The sequence below is a fragment of the Lithobates pipiens genome, unplaced genomic scaffold (genome assembly GCF_037356315.1).
Source record: "Lithobates pipiens isolate NorthernLeopardFrog02 unplaced genomic scaffold, aLitPip1_a1.2 Scaffold_23, whole genome shotgun sequence".
Classification (NCBI taxonomy): Eukaryota; Metazoa; Chordata; class Amphibia; order Anura; family Ranidae; genus Lithobates; species Lithobates pipiens.
Genome location: NW_027507785.1, coordinates 232,726,248 through 232,747,299, shown reverse-complemented (window position 1 = coordinate 232,747,299; position 21,052 = coordinate 232,726,248). Strand labels below are relative to the sequence as shown.

Sequence of the window (21,052 nt, the reverse complement as noted above, 5' to 3'; positions counted from 1 at the left end):
TGCTAAACAAAGAACCTAGCATATGTACCTGGCATTCTTGGAGTGAAAAAAGTGAACCGCACTTTTGACCTTCTTGCTGAAAGAGGTCATACGTGTTTGGTGAGTGAGCATTTTTTTTGCACTGGGTGGAACGCATTGCATGGTGGTGATAAAGAAGAACACACAGTTGGATGTGAGCATATTTACACAGATTGAAATGTTTTTTGTTTGTTTTTGGTAGACACTGGGACTTGAGATTTATTTATTGTGTCAATTTGTGCATGGATTTCATTTATTAGAGGCATTTATGATTTTCTTTGTTTATATATATATATATATATATAAAGTACTTTTTGTATGTTTACACAGAGTCTAATTTTACACTAATAAGGGAAATAGCATGACTTTATATTGGTTCACATTAAATAATCACACATTTACTGGCCAAGAGCAGAAGAGAATAGCTGGAGCGGATAGTGGAGGCCTTGCTTGGATTGACTTGCAGTACCTGAGCCTCGGCGCAAATGCAAAGATAAAATGGAGAAAGTCAGGATATAACCTTATTTGCATTTAACTGATGTAATTAACTTCATTCCAAGACTGTAGGAGGTATGGATATTTTTGTGGTCTTCACTGTCAATGACATCCAATATTGTATGACATAATTATCAGGATGACATCTGGATTTTAGAGAAGGATGAGGCCCTTGAACAAACCGCATAAACATTTTTTTTTTCTTCTGTTATTTCAATGAACCCTTATGGTAGTGGCATTTTGTCAATGAAACTGAGGACTGAAGTAGCAGTCAGCACCACTCCAAGCTAAGTACAACCCTGTGGTTTTCACAAAACTTACAACAGAACTGTCAACAGCAAAAACATCCATCTTGCTTATAAATATTATATTAATCATTACAGCTCCTTAGGACGCCTATTACTTTTACTGCTTTGTATCAAATCAAGCTAATGATTATATACTACTCAGTTCCTGTTTAATAGGCAATTTACACTTCCACATCTCCGGCCACTTTCATCACATTCATGCTAAACCTGCCTGGCTGTGTGGAAACATTAATAGCTGCAGTTCCTATGAGCTTAAACACTGGCAGTGCGTTTACTCTTACGCCTCACTCCTCTCCTAGCGGAGCTTGAGGCTCACATCTGGATCCATTTAAAAAGCGATTCTGGAAATATATCCTCCTGACTTCCCGTTAAACGCTAAGCACAGGAAAACAAATGGCACTTGTTTTTCAGACAGTTTTGACAGCAATCCAAGAAGTAGACCAGGCGATTGCCTGCCTACAAGTCACTTGTGAGGGTATCATGTTAACCAGTTTCCAGCATAGGATGGGGAATAGAGGACAGCTTCAATGTTTACTTGCCAATAGTACCTTCTTGAATAGTAAGAGAGCAAATCAGTCACTTCTCTCCTGCAGCGAATAATACAAACTACTACAACCAGATCCAGATGGCCAGATATACAATCCAAATAGTCTGACAATGTGGTTCTTGTGGATTTTCTATAAAATGTGTACAGTCACATTGCCATTGGAGTTTATGAACGTCAACCCAAAGAGCTTTCACTCCAGTCTTACTCCATATGGTATGCATTAATGTGTCTCTTTTGGTCTGAATGTGAAAATGGATGTATTGCTTACACACAGACAAGACACTTAGGCCCCATGCACACAGGGCATTAGCTAACCTCTCGTAAACGCCTTTCCTCTTCTCAGCTGCGTTTTTGCAGAAAATTTTCTGAGATTTAGGGGTGCCAAGTGTTTGGGTATTATTTGTTTTCATTGGTCTGAATTTTGGCCATTGAAATTAATTAACGCTCACATGCTTGACGAGCCTAGTGTTAATGTTGAATCGTATTTACATGCATCAAGCATTTTTTCTGCCAAGCTGCTTCTGGACGCCCGGGCAGTGAGCTTTTTCTTTCTGCCTCTAAACGCCTCTAAATGTCTATATGTGCATGGACACATGGGGGAGATTTACTAAAACTTGTGCATACAGAATCTGGTATAGCTGTGCATCGTAACCAATTAGCTTCTAACTTCAAGTAGAACTATAGGCAAAACATTTTATTTAATTTTGGATATAGTAAGGGAGGGTTATAAGCCCCTGATAGATTTTCTTTCGCCATCTGTGTCCCATTGCGGAGATTTCCCTTCACCTCCTGTCCCAAAGCCAAACAAGCAGTGGAAGGAATACCCAGCAAATTAAGAGAATTCCTTAAGAAACTCCTAGGTCCCCCAGAGCTAGTGTTCCCATTGGACGATGGCCTCTTTATTACTTTTCTGGGGACAACCCAAAATTTGAGCTTTTCTTTTACTTTCACTTTCAATGATAATGGTAAATAGGACAAATAGAGAGGGTGAATCTTCTTAACGGGGCACAGATGGCAGTAAACAGTGACATGCATTCTAATCCCTCTCCACCCTATCCAAAAAAAAAAGCTTTGCCTTTAGTTATACTTTCAGCTTGTTCAATTAGGCTTTGACAATAAGATCCTGTTCACATTAGGCCGTTTTGACATGTCAAATCACCACCTATTGCTGGCAACGGCACTGCCCGAATCGGTGCGACGCCAACTCTGCGACGCTGAAAAAGTAATCCTGCACTACTTTTGGCAAAATCGGGGGGCGATTTCAATAGACATCTGTGCAGGATGTCTTTGAAATTGCTCTCGATGTTGGACTGAACTGCAGGTTTGAAATCGTGCGGGTTCAGCTGAACTTGCAGGATTTCAAACCGGCATCATTGTGAACCCAGGCTAAAACCTAGAAGCTGATTGGTTACTGTGCACAGCTGCACCAGATCCTGTGTGCACCAGCTTTAGCAAATCTCCCTCTTAGGCTAATGTGGAGGGATTTTTAGAGGAAAATAAATAAAAATAATTTTGACTTCCCTTTTTACACTCGACTTCCCTGACTTCAGGCCTAAGCCCCAACATCCATAGCCCTGTCCAATAAGAGTGGCCAACAAACAAGGGAATTCTTATTGGTCAGAGAAATGGCTGATGACTGATGGCAGGGTTTTTTCTAATCATTAGCAATTTTCTGACAGCCCTAATCATGTTTACTGCTATAGCAAAAATGACAATAAATATATTAAAATTATATATATGTTGAGTCAATAAATTGTCTTTTGTGATACACAACTGGTTAAAGGTTTAGCTTGGCAGTACATTGCCATGTGTATAGCCAGAATTCATCCTGAAGTCAGACCCCTAGTGACCAAATTAAACTTTGCAAGTGCAGTTGCCCTAATTTTCCGATTTCCGATCTGCCGATTTCCATCATGCAAGCATGTGCAAACAAAAATGCAGTTTTTTTTTTAATTTTCCTTGCACCTGATTGTTTTTTTTTTTTTTTTAATACTGTTTTTTTATTTATTGAGCTTTTTCAGCAAACATAAAAGAAAAAAAAATAGTACAGCAGGTTCAGTTTACACACTTATACGGCTAACGAGCTTAACAAGAACATGTACCCTGTCAAAGATGGAACTTTGTAATGATACAGGTCCACAAAACTGAAAGTCTGAGCAATGCAAAATCAAGGCTTGTAAAATTAAGAACAAATGTACTGTAGCAGAAACTTAAAAAACACCTTCTGTCAACAGTCCACAGAGTAAGTAATCCAAAATATTGTAATATAAGATAAAAAAATAAATGGACTAAACACTCTATAGGCAAATGACCCACCATGTCACACACATACTAGGAAGAAGTACTCCAGAGGCCAATGGGCATATTGTGTCTTATCTTACAAAAAAGCAAGTTACAAAAATGATCTGAAAACACCTAAGTTTCAGGCAATTCACAGGTATTAACCTCCCTGGCAGTATTCCCGAGTGTGGCTCGAGGTGAATTTTCACTAGGGGTGCAACGGATCAAAAAACTCACGGATCTGATCGTTCCTCGGATCAGAGTCACGGATCGGATCATTTTTCAGATCAGCAAATAATAATTTAATTTGCAAAAACCTGTGAAAATTCCACCACCATATAGACCCCACTATAATATCCAAAATCTCCCCCACTGTAATATTGGCTGAGTATGGCTGGGTACGGCTGAGCATAGCTGAGTATGGCTGGGTATGGCTGAGTATGGCTGGGTACGGCTGAGTATGGCTGGGCACGGCTGAGTATGGCTGGGCACGGCTGAGTAAGGCTGGGCATGGCTGGGTATCGCAGAGTATGACTGGGTATCGCAGAGTATGGCTGGGTATCGCAGAGTATTGGCAGGCAGGGTATTGCTGAGTATTGCTGAGTATTGGCAGGGTATCGCAGAGTATTTGTATTGGCAGGGTATCGCAGAGTATTGGCAGGGTATCGCAGAGTATCTCTAGAGCATTGGCAGGGTATCGCTAGAGCATTGGCAGGGTATCGCAGAGTATTGCTAGAGTATTGGGGTATTGCTAGAGTATTGAGGTATTGCAGAGTATTGCTAGAGTATTGGGGTATTGCAGAGTATTGGGGTACTGCAGAGTATTGCTAGAGTATTGGGGTACTGCAGAGCATTGGCAGGGTATTGCTGGGTACTGCAGGGTATGGAGGGATAGCTGCTTCCATCTCAGGATCTCTCCCCTCTACTGTACAGGTTAGTACAGAGAAGGGAGAGAGGAAACGGCGTCATGACATGACGGCGGTTTGTTTACAAGTGATCGCTCCGTCGGAGCAATCAGTGTAAACAGCCTGGGTGTAGAAAGATGGCCGTCGCTTCGGAGCTAGGCCAAAGCCGCGGCCTTTCCTAAGGCCGAGACCGCGGAGCGCGGCATGTGGCGATCCGAGCGGGTTGACCAGTTCGGATCACGGATCGGTGACGATCCGTTGCACCCCTAATTTTCACTACCAAATGCGGTAGCCCTGAGCCACACTCGGGGCTGCCTTGCAGGATCCAGGCAAACTTACTTACCTTGTCCCCAGGATCCTACGATGTCCTCTCGCTGTGTGTGCGAGTTGTGTCTTCCGCTCGATTCATCACAGTGCCGAGTTCCATTCCCTGTGAGCGTTGTGATACACGGAGATGGAGCACGTCGCCAAATTCAAAAAGTGAAAAACACAAAACATATACAGTACACTGTAATCTTACAGATTACATTACTGTATCAAATCATTTCACCTCCCTTTTGTCCCTAGTGCTTTGCCCAGTACCCTGCATGCAGTTTTATATTATAAATACTGTTCTTTCTGCCTGGAAACTTGAGAATGTCCATAGCAACCAAAAATTGTCCCTTTACATCAAAATCGATTTTAGACCAGCTAGAAAACAGTGATAGTAAATTAGAATCACTTGCAGAATTGAGTGATAGTGATTTGCGGGGATATTTGTCATCAAACACTGAAAGGGACGACAGAGACAATTCAGCAACTGAGCAAATTTCAGTGTTTTTGATTTGATTACATTATTGAATACATTTTATTATTATAATAATATTTGTTATAATTATTTATAGTTATTTATTATATTATAATTTATGATTTTGTGTTTCAAGCTTTGTCATACCCTGGATGTCTACTAGACACTTGTTTGGACAGATTTAAGTAGTAATAGTGTTATTACTAAGAATTACAGGCCTACGATATAAAACGCCAAATTTCTATGCAAAACAATGTACCACTTTCAGCATCAAAAATCTAACATAATCATACCGCCAGGGAGGTTAAGCTCTACCCATGTACCCCAAATCCAATCAAAATTTTGAGGGCAATTCCTAGCCTCATAGGTCAACTTATACAGTGGCAATACTTGATCGATCAGATTTTTCCACAGATTAATACTAATCACGTCCAAATGTATCCAGGGTATTCTTTACAAACTGAAGCTTTACCACATTTACTAAGTTCTGGGTAAAATGAGTGCACATTCACTTCCAGTCTATTTCCCTTGAGTAAATCCACCCCACCGTGTAGATGTTGCTGTGGTTGTTTTTCTGGCAAATAACACCCTTTAGAAATGGAGAAAAACCTGGTTATAGCTAGAGATGTACACAGCTCTGCCAATTATATACTATAGCAGTTCTGTTTAGACCAGGGTTCTCCCTTAAAACAAAGGCAATACTGTGATCCTTTTAGAAATGCCAACAAATTAAACATTTCCAATTCCACATAATAGATGCGCAACAGAGAAAGTCTGAAACTGGATCAAGGAGTAAAGCTTCCTGCTGTTTAGGCCTCAAGCATACAGCCGGATATAAATAAGCAGATGTCCACCATTTATTTGCTTTTGGTACATGATTGTGTATTTATGTACAGCACTTTGTATCGTTTTATCACAGGCCAAAATCAGAGCATGCATGGGCTCACATTACTTCAAATTCTTCAGTCTGATTACAATTTATAATAAATAAGAAATTGGTTTCAGTGAAACACACAACGCACCTCTGAAAGCCATGTAAACAAATAGTAGGTATATTCATGTGCATATCGAAAGAGATCTGGATGGAGACTTCAGTGATGTAACAGGCTTAACATCAAGTAAGACTTCTATGTAATGAAATGTAAGCTAAGTGGGGTCTATTAGAAGCTTAGACCTACCCCATGTTCTTCAGCACAACAAAGCTCTGGCATGGGTCCAACATTGAAGGGTTTGCCATTTTATTGTTTAAATGGAAAAGCCTTGAAGAATGCTCATTGCATATTAGGCTGTCACAGCCAGCCATACATGGCCCATGGTATAAAATGTTAGTATGGTGTCTACACCACAGAAGGTGGAACACACAGGTTAAAATGGCATTTAAATGTTAATTTCCCACATTTGTGGCTTTTTAAATTACAATTAGTGTCCGAGTATAAATAGTCAATGCGTTTGTTAGCTCTCGTATGGATGCACTAAGCAGACTAGACACTGAGCCATGAGGAGGTAGAAAAGAACAGTTAAAAGGCCTGCGTAACAAGGTAATGAAACTTTACAAAGATGGAAAAGAATATAAAAAGATATCCAAAGCCTTGAATATGCCAGTTAGTACTATTTAATCACTTATTAAGAAGTGGAAAATTAGGGGCTCTTTTGATACCAAGCCAAAGTCAGGTAGACCAAGAAAGATTGCAGCCACAACTGGTGGAATAATTGCTCAGGATACAAAGAAAAACCCACAGGTAACCGCAGTAGAAATACAGGCTGCTCTCCAAAAAGACAGCGTGGTTGTTTTTAAGAAGCACAATTCAACAATACTTAAACAAAAAAGAGCTGCATGGCTGAGCTGCCAGAAGGAAGCCTTTACTGCGTCAATGCCACAAAAAAGCCAATGAGGCATGTCAAGGTGTTGTTGGGCATACTGTAAACAGGCTTTTTTGTGCAACTTGTACAGTAAAGGTTTCTTTCTGGCAACTTGACCACGCAGCTCTTTTTTGTTCAAGTATCATCGTACTGTGCTCTTTAAAAATAACCACACCATCTTTTTCCAGAGCAGCCTATATTTCTCCTGAGGTTACCTATAGGTTTTTCTTTGTATCCCGAACAGTTCCTGTGGCAGTTGTGGCTGAAATCTTTCTTGATCTACCTGGCCTTGGCTAGGTATCAAGAGATCGCTAAATTTTCCTCTTCTTATTAAGTGATTGAACAGTACTGACTGGAATATTCAAGGCTTTGGATGTCTTTTTATATCCTTTTCCATCTTTGTAAAGTTTCATTACCTTGCTACGCAGGTTTTTTGACTGTTCTTTTCTACCTCCTCATGGCTCAGTGTCTAGTCTGCTTAGTGCATCCATGTGAGAGCTAACAAACTTATTGACTATTTATACACAGACACTAATTGTGATTTAAAAAGCCACAAATGTGGGAAATTAACCTTTAATTGCCATTTTAACCCAAGAGTGCCACTTTTTGTGGCTGTACCAAGGCCAAACATTTATCAGGGCCATTTGGGTGATTTCTGATATTAAGATTTAACCACTTCACATCTTGCCCATTGTCATGTGATGTCCGCAGATGGGATCTCCCATCCTGGGCAGGCATCATATGATGTCATCGGCTTCCCAGCGGTCACAGAAGAGCACACCCTGAGGCCACGATGACTGCGATTACTCGTGACAGAGCAGGAACGTGAAAAACACACAGACATCCTGTCAGGGAGAGGAGACAGATGGTGTGTTCCTAGTATACACCGATCGGTCTCCTCCCCTAGTCAGTCCCATCCCCCACAGTTAGAATCACTCCCTAGGTAACACATTTAATCTCTTGATCGACCCCCTCTCTTCCCTGCCAGTGACATTTATACAGTAATTAGTGCATTTTTGTAGCACTGATCACTGTATCAATGTCAATTTATAATAGCAAAAAGTAAAAAATATTGTGTTTTTTTCAAACTTGTCGCTCTTTTTTGTTTATAGTGCAAAAAAAATAAAAAATACCATCAAAAGAAAGCTCTATTTGTGGGGAAAAAATGATAAAAATTCATTTGGGTACAGTGTTGCATGACCGCGCAATTGTCATTCTAATTGTGACAGCGTTGAATGCTTCCTGGGCAGGAAGGGGGTGAAAATGCCCTTTGTTGAAGTGGTTAAAAGGATCCAAAAAAACTATGTGATAATGCATGGCTTCATGTGATTGCTATCCTTAAATAAAAGACAGTTTTTTGGCATGATCAGCCATATTCATGCCAAAATGTCACAATTTCTGCCAGGGTGTGCAAACAACTGTGTATATTTATATTTATATATATATATATATATATATATATATATACACACATTATTTTTAGGTATGCTTTGCGAATGGGACCACATAACAAACATACTGTATAGTGAGGGTTTCTCAAATGTGACTCCAAAAGTGGAACTACACTATAAAGGAAAAATCATGGTGTGAAAAACAGCATGCTGCACAATACTCCTTGTATTGTTAAATGCTTGATCAGCAGATAATTGGCTACTATGTGTGAATATTCCGGACTTCTCTTTAGATTATAACTGTATTGTAGTAAAGTAATATAGTATATAGGGTAGTTTAGCTGAATCTTCTTTCTTACCCCCAAAGGTGTGGCTGCAAGCCTAAAAGAATCCATATTATGATGTGTAGACCTCTGAATCATGGGAAGGGAAGGGGATAGTCTGTGTTGGTCCACAGTGAGCTAGTTTGTACAGAGTTCACAAAAAGACTGCAGTGCATGTACGGTGTGTCCGTGGCCTAAATGTCTTGTGTTGGGGAAAGCCAGAATCTACAACTTACAGAAGAAAGGTCCAAGGAGGGGCAGCAGAGCAAGCAGGTTGAAGAGTCCACAGTAAGACTCAGTGATGGGATTTTTTTGTAGTTCTCTGGGGGACCATGGAAGTGTAAGTGTAACCTGCAAGAATGTTTGTGAATTTAGAGTCCATTGTAAGCAGGTCTGCCCCCTATGAATGAAAATGTTCACTACATTTAGTCATTGCCTCATGATTCATTACTGTCAAAAGACAACAATTTCGAATTACACCAATGCTGGATCAGAGAGAAAATGGGGTTTTCTAATGTTATCAGTGGGATACTGCATACAATATACTATAAATAACACACGTTTTGTGATGGTGTTAAAATCCCTAGAAAAACAATGCGTACGGCTTATTTCTAACTAGCGCCTGTCTAGGAGATCAAGATCAACATGTGGCCTGCCGACAATATAATTCATACTAAAGAATGATTCTTATTAACTCATTTTAGAAAATCAAGCCACAATGTGCTGTGCAGCCTGGGATGGCTCACTTCCCTACAATACATTGGATTCCAATTCATTTGGGAGAGCGGGTGGAGTGCAATGTCTCAGTTCAGGAATCCTATTCTTTCTACTACCACAGGAATCCACAAGCAGATTTATTGGAAGCCTCAGTCCCTTCTCTTTTCCTTTTTTTTTTACTTCTTTGTTTAAAATATAAACTGTTTTATAACTTTACAATTCCAAAGCACCATTACTTTGTTAAGCTGTATTTGGATGGAGTCTGGTATATTTCCTCCTTACTTATAAACAATACAACAAATCCATGGATAAGCCAATTATATTACCAAGCCTGTTACACCGATCATTGGTGATAATAAACACAAGTATACAGTATCTCACAAAATTGAGCAGACGCCTCACATTTTTGTAAATATTTTATTAAATCTTTTCATGTGACAACACTGAAGAAATGACACTTTGCTACAATGTAAAGTAGTGAGTGTACAGCTTGGGGGTGGTGTCAATATTTTGTGTGGCCACCATTATTTTCCAGCACTGCCTTAACCCTCTTGGGCATGGAGTTCACCAGAGCTTCACAAGTTGTCACCGGAGTCCTCTTCCACTCCTCTATAACAACATCACGGAGATGGTGAATGTTAGAAACCTTGCGCTCCTCCACCTTCCGTTTGGGGATGCCCCACAGATGCTCAATAGGGTTTAGGTCTGGAGACATGCTTGGCCAATCCATCACCTTTACCCTCCGCTTCTTTAGTCAGTGGTCATCGTGGAGGTGTGTTTAGGGTCATTATCATGTTGGAATACTGCCCTGCGGCCCAGTCTCTGAAGGGAGGGGATCATGCTCTGCTTCAGTATGGCACAGTACATGTTGGCATTCATTGTGCCCTCAATGAACTGTAGCTCCCCAGTTGCGGCAGCACTCATGCAGCCCCAGACCATTACACTCCCACCACCATGCTTGACTGTAGGCAAGACACACTTGTCTTTGTAATCCTCACCTGGTTGCCGTATCAGAAATACTGGTGCATACTTGAAAGGTTATTACATACTCTCATTTTTTTGTCTTCTTTTTAACTGCCAAATGAGATGAAATTATCCAGTGTATGAGCATATGTACAGTATACCCTGGAAAAATGTATCTGTTAATGTTAAATGGGGCCATGTCAATAAGGGTTGTGTACAATAATTTATAAACAGCCTTTAATCAGTGTAAGCAATATAAATAATAATTTCCATTTTGCCGAGACCAATTAAAGTGAGCGTACATCTTGTATAACAGTGTAAATTTGCTGTCCCCTCAAAATAACTCAACACAGCCATTAATGTCTAAACCGCTGGCAACAAAAGTGACCCATTTTCCCTCCCTGGTGTCATGTGACTTGTTAGTGTTACAAGGTCTCAAGCGTGAATGGGGAGCAGGTGTGTTAAATTTGGTGTTATTACTCTCACTCTCTCATACTGGTCAATGGCACAACATGGCACCTCGTGGCAAAAAACTCTCTGAGGATCTGAAAAAATAAATTTTTGCTCTACATAAAGATGGCCTAGGCCAGTGATGGCGAACCTTGGCGCCCCAGATGTTTTGGAACTACATTTCCCATGATGCTCATGCACTCTGCAGTGTAGTTGAGCATCATGGGAAAAGTAGTTCCAAAACATCTGGGGTGCCAAGGTTCACCATCACTGGCCTAGGCTATAAGAAGATTGCCAAGACCCTGAAACTGAGCTGCAGCATGGTGGCTAAGACCATACAGCGGTTCAATGGGACAGGTTCCACGCAGAACAAGCCTCGCCATGGTTGACCAAAGAAGTTGAGTGCACGTACTCAGTGTCATATCCAGAGGTTGTCTTTGGGAAATAGACATATGAGTGCTGCCAGCATTACTGCAGAGGTTGAAGGGATGGGGGGGTCAATCTGTCAGTGCTCAGACCATATGCCGCACACTGCATCAAATCAGTCTGCATGGCTGTTGTCCCAGAAGGAAGCCTCTTCTAAAGATTATGCACAAGAAAGCCCACAAACTGTTTTTTGTAGACAAGCAGACTAAGGACATGGATTACTGGAACCATGTCCTGTGGTCTGATGAGACCAAGATGAACTTATTTGGTACAGATGGTGTCAAGTGTGTGTGGCAGCAACCAGGTGAGGAGTACAAAGACAAGTGTGTCTTGCCTACAGTCAAGCATGGTGGTGAGAGTGTCATGGTCTGGGGCTGCATAATTGCTGCTGGTACTGGGGAGCTACAGTTCATTGAGGGAACAATGAATGCCAACATGTACTGTGACATAATGAAGCAGCGCATGATCCCCTCCCTTCGGAGACTGGGCTGCAGGACAGTACTCCAATATGATAATGACCCCAAACACACCTCAAAGCTATATATATTTTTCTCCAGCTTCTAACATCAGCTTGGTAAATTGGGCTTTGACAAAAAACCTGGCAGCTGATTGGTTTCTATGCAGAGCTGTACCAGATTTTGCACTCTTCAGTTTCAGTAAATCAACACCAATATACCTATCCCAATAAAATTTGATAGTCCAATATTTTCCTAGTACAAGCCCTAAGCTTGGTCATTTAACTTTTGCCCAAAGTGAAAAACTTCTACGGTTTTAGATTTCTTCCTTTAATTTTCCTTTCCTAACGTAAAGACACCTGTAGTCCCTTGTGGTTGCCTACAACTAGTACCAATCATGTAATAGCCTTAGCTCAATATATTTGGTTGTAGATTGCATTACACAGGGGCTGGCGGAGAAATGTCAAAGTTACCATTTACAAGGTAATGTCAGATGAAAGAAATGTGACAAGTTTATGAGCTGCTCCAATAAATCTTTTTTTTTTTAAATGCATACTAGCTAATACATTAGAATTGTATTGAAAGGTTTATGAGTGAAATACACATTGCTGGGACCAATATACAAGAGTGCGGAACTCTGCGCCCGAATGTCATCACCAGGGAGTTAAGATAGATATTTAATTAAAATCTTCACTCAGCTGCCAACTTTTACATAATAGAAATCCCCTTCACCTTGCACTCTTAATTAAGAAGTCTTTAATATCTGAAAGATCGAGACCTTGTCTCATAATCCCGTGCTCTGTAATAAAAAATGACATGCTATTCCGGTTGCCTTGAAAGACACAATGACCAAATCTTTCCTGTAGTAATACAATTCCTGTTTAGTAACTCTAACCCTGAAGTAAAGCAGTTAATAGAATTCACCTTGAGAAGCTGTGCAAACAAGGAGTAATATCATTCATGTGTATTAGGTGTAATCCTTCTCATTAATATAATTCATGTTTGATAGCTGTAAAGCACCATGAGAAATGCAATTAATATAATTCAAATTTTGTAGCTCCATAGCCCAGTTATTTAACACATGTTTAATAACCGTATAAGCTGGGAGAAATATACCTGACAAAATTCATGTGCAGCAGCTGTGAAAACTAACCGTAATGCAATAAATACAACGTATTATTAGGAGATAGTAAACTAGAAGTAACACACTGAGAAAAATACCATCTGGTAGCAATGTCATAAGGAACCCACAATCATTTTTATAGCAACCATGTCATATAAGTAAATCATTTAAAGCAAACAAGTGTCTTTAAAGCTGAATTCCAGGCATAAAAATGTTCATCAAAAAATATTCCTCAGTGGCCAAAAAATGATAGAAATCCACTTTGTGTGCATCAGACACTTTTGCCAATTCAGATATTACATAAGTACATAAGTAGCGGTGACATCCTCACTGTGCTGCAGTGCCTGTGCAGAGAGCAGAGGGACCCAGCAGACCCTGCAGAAAACTATAGGAGGGGGTGGAGACAAGACCAATCACTCTGCACAAGCAGAGGGATCAGCAGTGACTGGTCTTTATTACAGGAAGCTCCTGCACAACGTTTCACACTGGGTTCCTGCACAGATCTGGAATAAATACAAAAAACACTGCAAGATACACATGCCTCTTGTGTTTAGACAATATTTGCTTATCCCAGAGTTCAGCTTTATAGAATATAGGGAATACTTACCTTTCATGCTTCCTGCACCAACAAACTGCACTCAGTTCATGAGAAATGATCCCCTGCAGTCCAATGGGAAACCAGCATTTCTGGGAGTGTCAATTTCTTGTGTCCCCTGCCACTTAGACTGTTTTTACCTGCTGCCCTCAGGTGGAACGAGAGAGAGCTGTGGCTTTAAAGCTGAACTCCAAAGTTGCCTACAGTTCTATACAGTTGCACAGGCTCCTCATCTGTATTGAAAATGCTTAGTCTGATTTCACTGTACACTGTGGACTTCATACAGTGTGCAGTTGAAACTGCAGAAAGTCAGCTCATTTCTTTTCCTGGCTGAAGGACATGCATCATCATCTAGCACTTTAGCACTTTCCCCTGCAGCCTTATTATCCCTGGCCTGTCCCTTTCATTCATTGGATTTCAGTTCTTTCAAACATAGAGGGTTAGCATCACAAATGGCATAAACTAAGGAGGTCTGTATGCAAATCCACTCTGCCTAGGAATGTGTACTCCTCCATACTGACATCCAAAGTCCCCCCCCTGCCACCGGCCCCTGTCAATCCCTCCCACCAGTCATTATCTGCCTGCATTGCACAGAGAGTCACAAAGACCAAGTGATGATATCACTGGGTCTAAAGGTATGCATATGAACCTGGTCCATTTACTGCAAAAAAATAAAAAAAAGTATAAAAAGTTGTTTCTTTTTAAGGGCCTGTTCACACTATTGCATTTAGGTAACGTGCATTGGTGCAACACAGGTAATATTTGTTACCACACGTGTCCTAATATATGTCAATACACGGCCACAGATGCAAACAATGGTGTAAAATTACCCTAACTGGTCTACTTATAGTATATCTGTATGTATATATATTGCAAAGAAAATGCCTAAAAAAGCAGAGCAGCCACCAATGTTTTGTGGCTAAGTGGTTAGCACTTAAACCTGGCAACACTGGGTCATCGGATCGAATCTCAACCACGGCACTACCTGCCTTAAGTTTGCCTGTTCTTCCTGTGCCTGCATGGGTTTCCTCTGGGTACTCCGGTTTCCTCCCACAATCCAAAGACAATTTGGTAGGTTATCTATGAATGTGAGGTAGGGACCTTAGATTGTAAGCTTCTTGAAGGCAAGGATTGATGTAGATGTACAATATATATGTGAAGCGCTGCGTAAACTGACAGCGATCTATAGGAAGCTGTAATAAATAAAGACATTTCAGACTTTTAGAGACACATCAAAAGCTTACAGTGAACTATTATACTCTGCCTATGACTTAGTTCACATGATGAGCGCAACAGGTTGGCTCCTGGGGTAGTAAGACAGCATGGGACTAGAATGTGCACATCAGGATTGAATATTACATTTACATCTGTGTGTGGCTATCAACTAACAAGGAATTTCTTGGGTACCTGGGTTAAATCTAGTGCGTTTCTGAAGCTGTGGAGGGGTCCGCCAACCATTTGGACCAGACATTGTTGTATTTTTGAGGGCATCCGCTATTGGCATAACAGTCCCTGTATATGGGCAAGCTGTTGTTAACCAGTTGTTTCCATTTCCATAGGGAGGTAGTGGATTTGCGCCAACTAAGAGTTTTGGCTTTCCCACGGTGGTTTTTACTAAACATATTTTGAGTAATTTTTGCAGTATTCATCTTTTTATTTGATTTTTGCATTTCTACAGGTTTCCACTTCTTTTCTTCTTTTTTGTTATTTTATTAAATGAAGACCAGGGACGATTAGCTACTTCAATGATCCTGCCTAACTGCTGTTGAAAAAAAAAATATCAACAACACAAAGAGTCCATTGTTTTCAACAGAACAATGTTTCATTGCTCTATTGTCTATAGCGGGGTACGCACTGCAGTTTCTTTTCCACGCAAGAAGAAAAAAACTGTCAGAGCCACTGAACCAACCATGCAAAGTTAGTGAAGTGATCTCCCCCATTGAGCTGTTGTGTTCTGACAGAGGGACCCCCCCCCCCCACCCCCCGTGCCAGAACACTCCGATCAGCGCTCTCAGCCATTGGCAGAGAGCGTTGATCTGGAGTCGGTCGGCTGCTGGTTTTCCATCATGCACATCCAACAGAAGCCAGCCGAACGGCCAGCTTCTGTCAGACAGACCGACATACACACGGGCAGAATGTCGGAAGATTTTCTTTTTAACTGGCAAATGTCTCCTGACATTCTTAAGTCATAGATGTTGAGTTAGTAAACACAAATAGTCTATCCACTTTACAAGGGAACTTTGCTTTAGCTTAGTGAATGTGGTGAAAATTTGCTTTGCAAAGAATACCCAAACATGTCCAAGGATAAAAAAAATATATATATTTTTGTTTTTACATAATGATGAAAGTCAGTACAGCTTCACCTCATTTACTAAGCTAAGGGAAAATAAATGAACAGCCTATTTACCTTTAGTAAATCAGTCCCTTAAACATGCACGGAGAGAAGCAATAAAGCAGTACCATAAATTAGCATGAAGAGCAGGACTGCTTGTTTTTTTTTGTTTTTGTAAAAAGTGATAGACATTGATAAAATTACTTACATCAAGTTGATTTTTCTTTTACATATAAAGGATTTTACAGTATGTTCCCTTTAAAGTCTCAAAGAATATTTTGCTACACTCATAAAACCATGATTTTCCTATAAAAACACACAGGAACTTTGCCCTTTCTATTGTCTGACAAATGATATGACTAATGCATAGGAATTGTGTTCAGTCTACACAAAATGCATTTCAGCTGTTATTTGTAACCACTTTAAAGGAGCACTCTATCTAAACCTTAACCTCCCCGGCTGTATGATTATGTCAGATTTTTAAATCTCAAAGTAGTATGTTGTTTTGAATAGAAATTTGGCATTTTATATTGTAGGCCTGTAATTCTTTGGAATAACTCACTTAAATCTATCCAAACAAGCGTCTAGTAGACATCCCGGGTATGATAAAGTTTGAAACATGAAATCATAAATTATAATACAATAAGTAACTATAAATAATTATAAAAAAAAAATAATAATAAAATGAATTTCCCCACAATTCATTATGGCTCAATTTTGCAAGTGTTCTAATTTACGATCGCTATTTTCTAGCTGGTCTAAAACCACTTTTGACTTAAAGTGACACTTTTTGGTTGCACATGGACAATCTCAAGTTTCCAGGCAGAAAGAAACGTATATATAATATAAAATTGCATGCAGGGCACTGGACAAAGCACCAGGGACAAAAGAGAGGTGAAATGATTTGATACAGTAATGTAATCTGTAAGATTACAGTGTACTGTATGTGTTTTTTTTTTTTTACTTTTTGAATTTGCCGCTGGGCTCCGCCCCCGTGCATCACGATGTCGCAGGGAACGGAGCCTGGGACACAGGACATCGGGCGGAGGACATAGCCCACAAACACAGCAGGGGCACATTGCAGAATCCTGGTGACAAGGTAAGTAACCTGGACCAGGATTCTGCAATCCAATCCCGAGTGTGGCTCAGGGTTACTACTAATGGTACTAAAATTTAACCCTGAGCCACACTCGGGAATACCGCCAGGGAGGTTAAAGTGTTACTAAACCCAGAACCCTGCATTCATTATATATGGTCTTCCACAGTACACAGAACATGGACATGCAATCATTTTAATAAATATAAACTGCTAAATACCTTTTCCCATCAGGAGTTAGAGCAGTCTTATGACTTCTATCAGTGTCCAGCAGAGCATGGGTTAACGCTTGTAAGAGGAATTTTCATTCTACTCTGGCTGTTCTTTGAGACTGCAGGACCCCTGACCCTCTGTCTGGACAGTTCTGATTGGCCCTGTACTGATCACATGTGCATACGCACCAAACTGAGCACGTGCAGCCTGCCCCCTGGCTCTGTACTATCAGGAAATGATTAGGGGAAGATGAAAGAATGAGAGGATCAGAGAAGACAGGATCAAACATTCTTTTTACACAACGCACAGGGTTAACCCCTTGGGATCCATAGTGATGCTTTACTGCATATACACAATGATTATACTGTTGCGGGTTTAATAACACTTTAATGTTCACTGCAGGGTGGGATCCTGTGGGGGAAAGTATCTGCCACTTACGTTTGTTAGTTCTTTTGATTATGTACATAAAGTTTCAAACTGGCCTATCTTTTAGAGATACAGTATATTCCCTGTATATTCCCCAAACTTCCCTGTAAATATCTTTAAGTATAAGTGTTTTCATCTAGCCAGGATGTTTGTGCAGCGAATGTCCCACCACTGCTGACAGTTGCTTACACTCCGTTCTCAGCACTGATTAATGCAGAACATTACAATCAACAACCCGCTCTGAAAATACTTTCACTCATTCCAGTGGGAAATGTTGTATATGACAGACAGTACTGACTTTTCAGCATTTCCTAGAATTGTTTTTAATGGATTTATACAGAGAATCTAAAATGTTTCCAACACTAACTCAGCATCTGCATCAATCACACCTGTCAATAGGGCCTGATGGGCAAGGCAACCAATTTGACAAGAGGAATGTGATTATTGTCTAAGGCAGGCATCATTAGATGGCGGACTGCAGCCCAGACCCAGAACAAGTGTCAGTTCTATGTGGGCCGCCAGCCCCCAGAGCAGGTCCTTTCTCCTTCTCTGCAGTGATTGGTTGATAGGAATGCCGGTGTCCTAACAGCCAACGACATTTTGTGCAGGCCCCGCCCACTGCATCAAAGAGGGATGAAAGTGAAACTTCCTCCATCCAGACCTGCAGCCCCCTCCGCCTTCCTGTGTGGCGCTAGAGAGCATGGAGGTACTATGATGGGTGCAACTGACGGAAGAGGGGAATTCGATGGGGACACCTGATATAAAGGGAAACGCAGATGGCGACACCAGATATAAGATGGCACTCTAATAGGGACACCATTTGTGGGAGACACACTGAAAATTGACAATAAATATTACTGAAATGCTATGGAAATTGTACATTTTTATAGACATTAAATGATTACATTTATACTAGGATCTGAGTCATAGCAAAAACATGAGATTCGGACCTCTGCTGGATGAGAATTTTAATGACTGGACCTCCTTCAATTTGAACTCAACGCCTCTGTGGTCTAAGACAATCATAAGCAGTGAGTGCACTGGACTTGTATAGGTACAGCTGTACCCCCTCTCCACAGGCTGTGAAATAAGAAAAAGGTCTGGTCCATCCCTAAAATATGCAACAGGCCAACCTTTGAGAAAGCTTGTTAAACAGCTCTACTATTCATCTATATAGCCCCATAGATGTTCCTACATACAGCAAAGGCCTGGGCAGTGGATAAGGAAGCCACACTGTATCTGAGGTCTGTGGGTAGTGGGAAGTAGGGGAAGTGGAAGTTGTATGCTACACAAACAACTTTATTGTAAAAGGCAGTTACAGGTAACAATTTGATGAGTTACTAATGCTATCCAGTCAACATGCCAACTGTGCTAAAGTCAGAAAGTTTACTCAGTGTATTTAAAGTGTTACTAAACCCAGAACACTGCATTCACGATATCTGGTCTACCACAGTACACAGAACATGGAAATTAAATTATTTTAGTAAATTTAAACTGCTAAATACCCTTTCTCATCAACAGAATATAGCAGTCTTATGACTTCTATCAGTGTCTGGGTAAAGCTTGCAGGAGGAGTTGTCATTCTCCACCGACTGTCCTATGAGGTTTGCAGAACCCCTGATCCTCTGTCGTCCTGATAAGGCAGAGCCTTTGGAGTCAGTCTGCACACTCTCAATTTGGTGTATATTGCTAGAGAGTTTTTTTTTTCTTGGGAGGGTACATGTGATCAGCACACGGCCAATTAGCACTGCCCAAGTGCTAATTGGCCGTGTGCTGATCACTTGTACCCTCCCAAGAAAAAAAAAACTCTCCATCAATACACACCAAACTGAGAATGTGTAGACTGACTCCAAAGGCTCTGTCTTATCAGGAGATGGATTGCGGACAGTGGAAGAAGGGGAGGATCAGAGTAGATGGGATCAAACAGCCTTTTTACAAAAGGTGAGGATTAACCCCCTACCTTGAGTATAATGAGCATTTTTTATTGCATATACAGACTGATTTTACTGTTGTGGGTTTAAATGAACAAGCTGAAGTTAGAAGCTGATTGTCTACCATGCACCAGATTTTGTCATCTCCAGTTTTAGTAATTCAACTTCATTTTGTTCTGTTGAATAAAGTATGTTAAAAGTTTATAAATATATAAAGAAAAAAAGGGTGCCTTCGTCCTGTCAATTTAGAGAAAAATATTTTGTATTGAGGTCACAATGGACTTTGGTGGTACCATACAGACGCTTAGGATACAATAGGTAGATAAAAAAAGTAAAATTTTACTTAATTTACAACAACATGTTAAAACGCATATATTGTTTATTTATAAAAGCTCTGTAAGTTCTCAGGCGTAACTTAAAACATTGAGATTATCAGTTCACCCAGTAACAACTGTATATTTTGCTAAACTATAGAGTTACTAGGTGAACTGGTAATCTCTGTCTTTCAAGTTACACCCGAGATGTTTGAATTCACAGAGCTTTTATAAAGAAACGATGTATGTGCTTTAACATGTTGTTGTAAATTAAATAAAATTCAACTTTTTTATCTATCTATTGTATCCCAAGCGTCTGTATGGTACCACCAAAGTTCATTGAGGCCTCAAAACAAAATATTTTTCTCTTCATTTTGTTCTGAATAGATGTGTAGAAAAACTAGATGCAATTAATGCTTATCTGAAATGAATCTTATTTTGCATTATATACACTTGTGAGTGCAATAGCTTTGTTTTTACTTGTATTTTCAATAAATGAACTTGCTACACAATATGGCTACTTGGCGTCGTTCTCCGCATATGTTCAAGTACAGATATGGCCTGTTTATCTGATACAAGTTTTTGTTCCTTTTCAAAACTCCTGAGTATTGCATTTTTACATCAGATTTTCTATGTGTGGGAGGCAGCAAGGAGGCTGCCCCAAAATGATTAGAAGATACTTTCCAGTATCACCAACTACAGACATAAGTTATTGGGATAGACAGGTTTAATATGGCAAGATCTGAATAAAAAAAGGTGAGTTGTGCTTTCTGCATGCATCTCAAGCTTGACTTCCTACAGTTCCTTTAAAAAAGTTATTTAAAAAAAAAGATCTTTAAAAAAGTATTTTATTCCTCAGGGGACAAAGTACACAAAGTATATCACTTGGTTCTGTTCTGATCATCACTTTCATGCTAACTGTGGCTCCACCCCATTCTGAAGCCCAAATTATGGGTGTTCAAGAGTGTGTGTGTGTTAAGGGGGGTCCGCTAGAGCCAGCACAGACTCCTGCACTTTCTTTAAGTGGAATGAGCTTTAACTAATATGAATGAACAAGCAGCCATGCTCGTTCACTGATACTAGTAAAATATCACTCA

General features: G+C 40.2%; 1 protein-coding gene across 7 annotated transcripts in view; it reads right to left on the bottom strand.

Annotated features, from left to right (window-relative positions):
* Positions 1 to 21,052, bottom strand: part of TGFBR3 (transforming growth factor beta receptor 3) — a 305,577-nt gene that overhangs the window by 128,683 nt on the left and 155,842 nt on the right. The gene's annotated exons all lie outside the window — the stretch shown is intronic.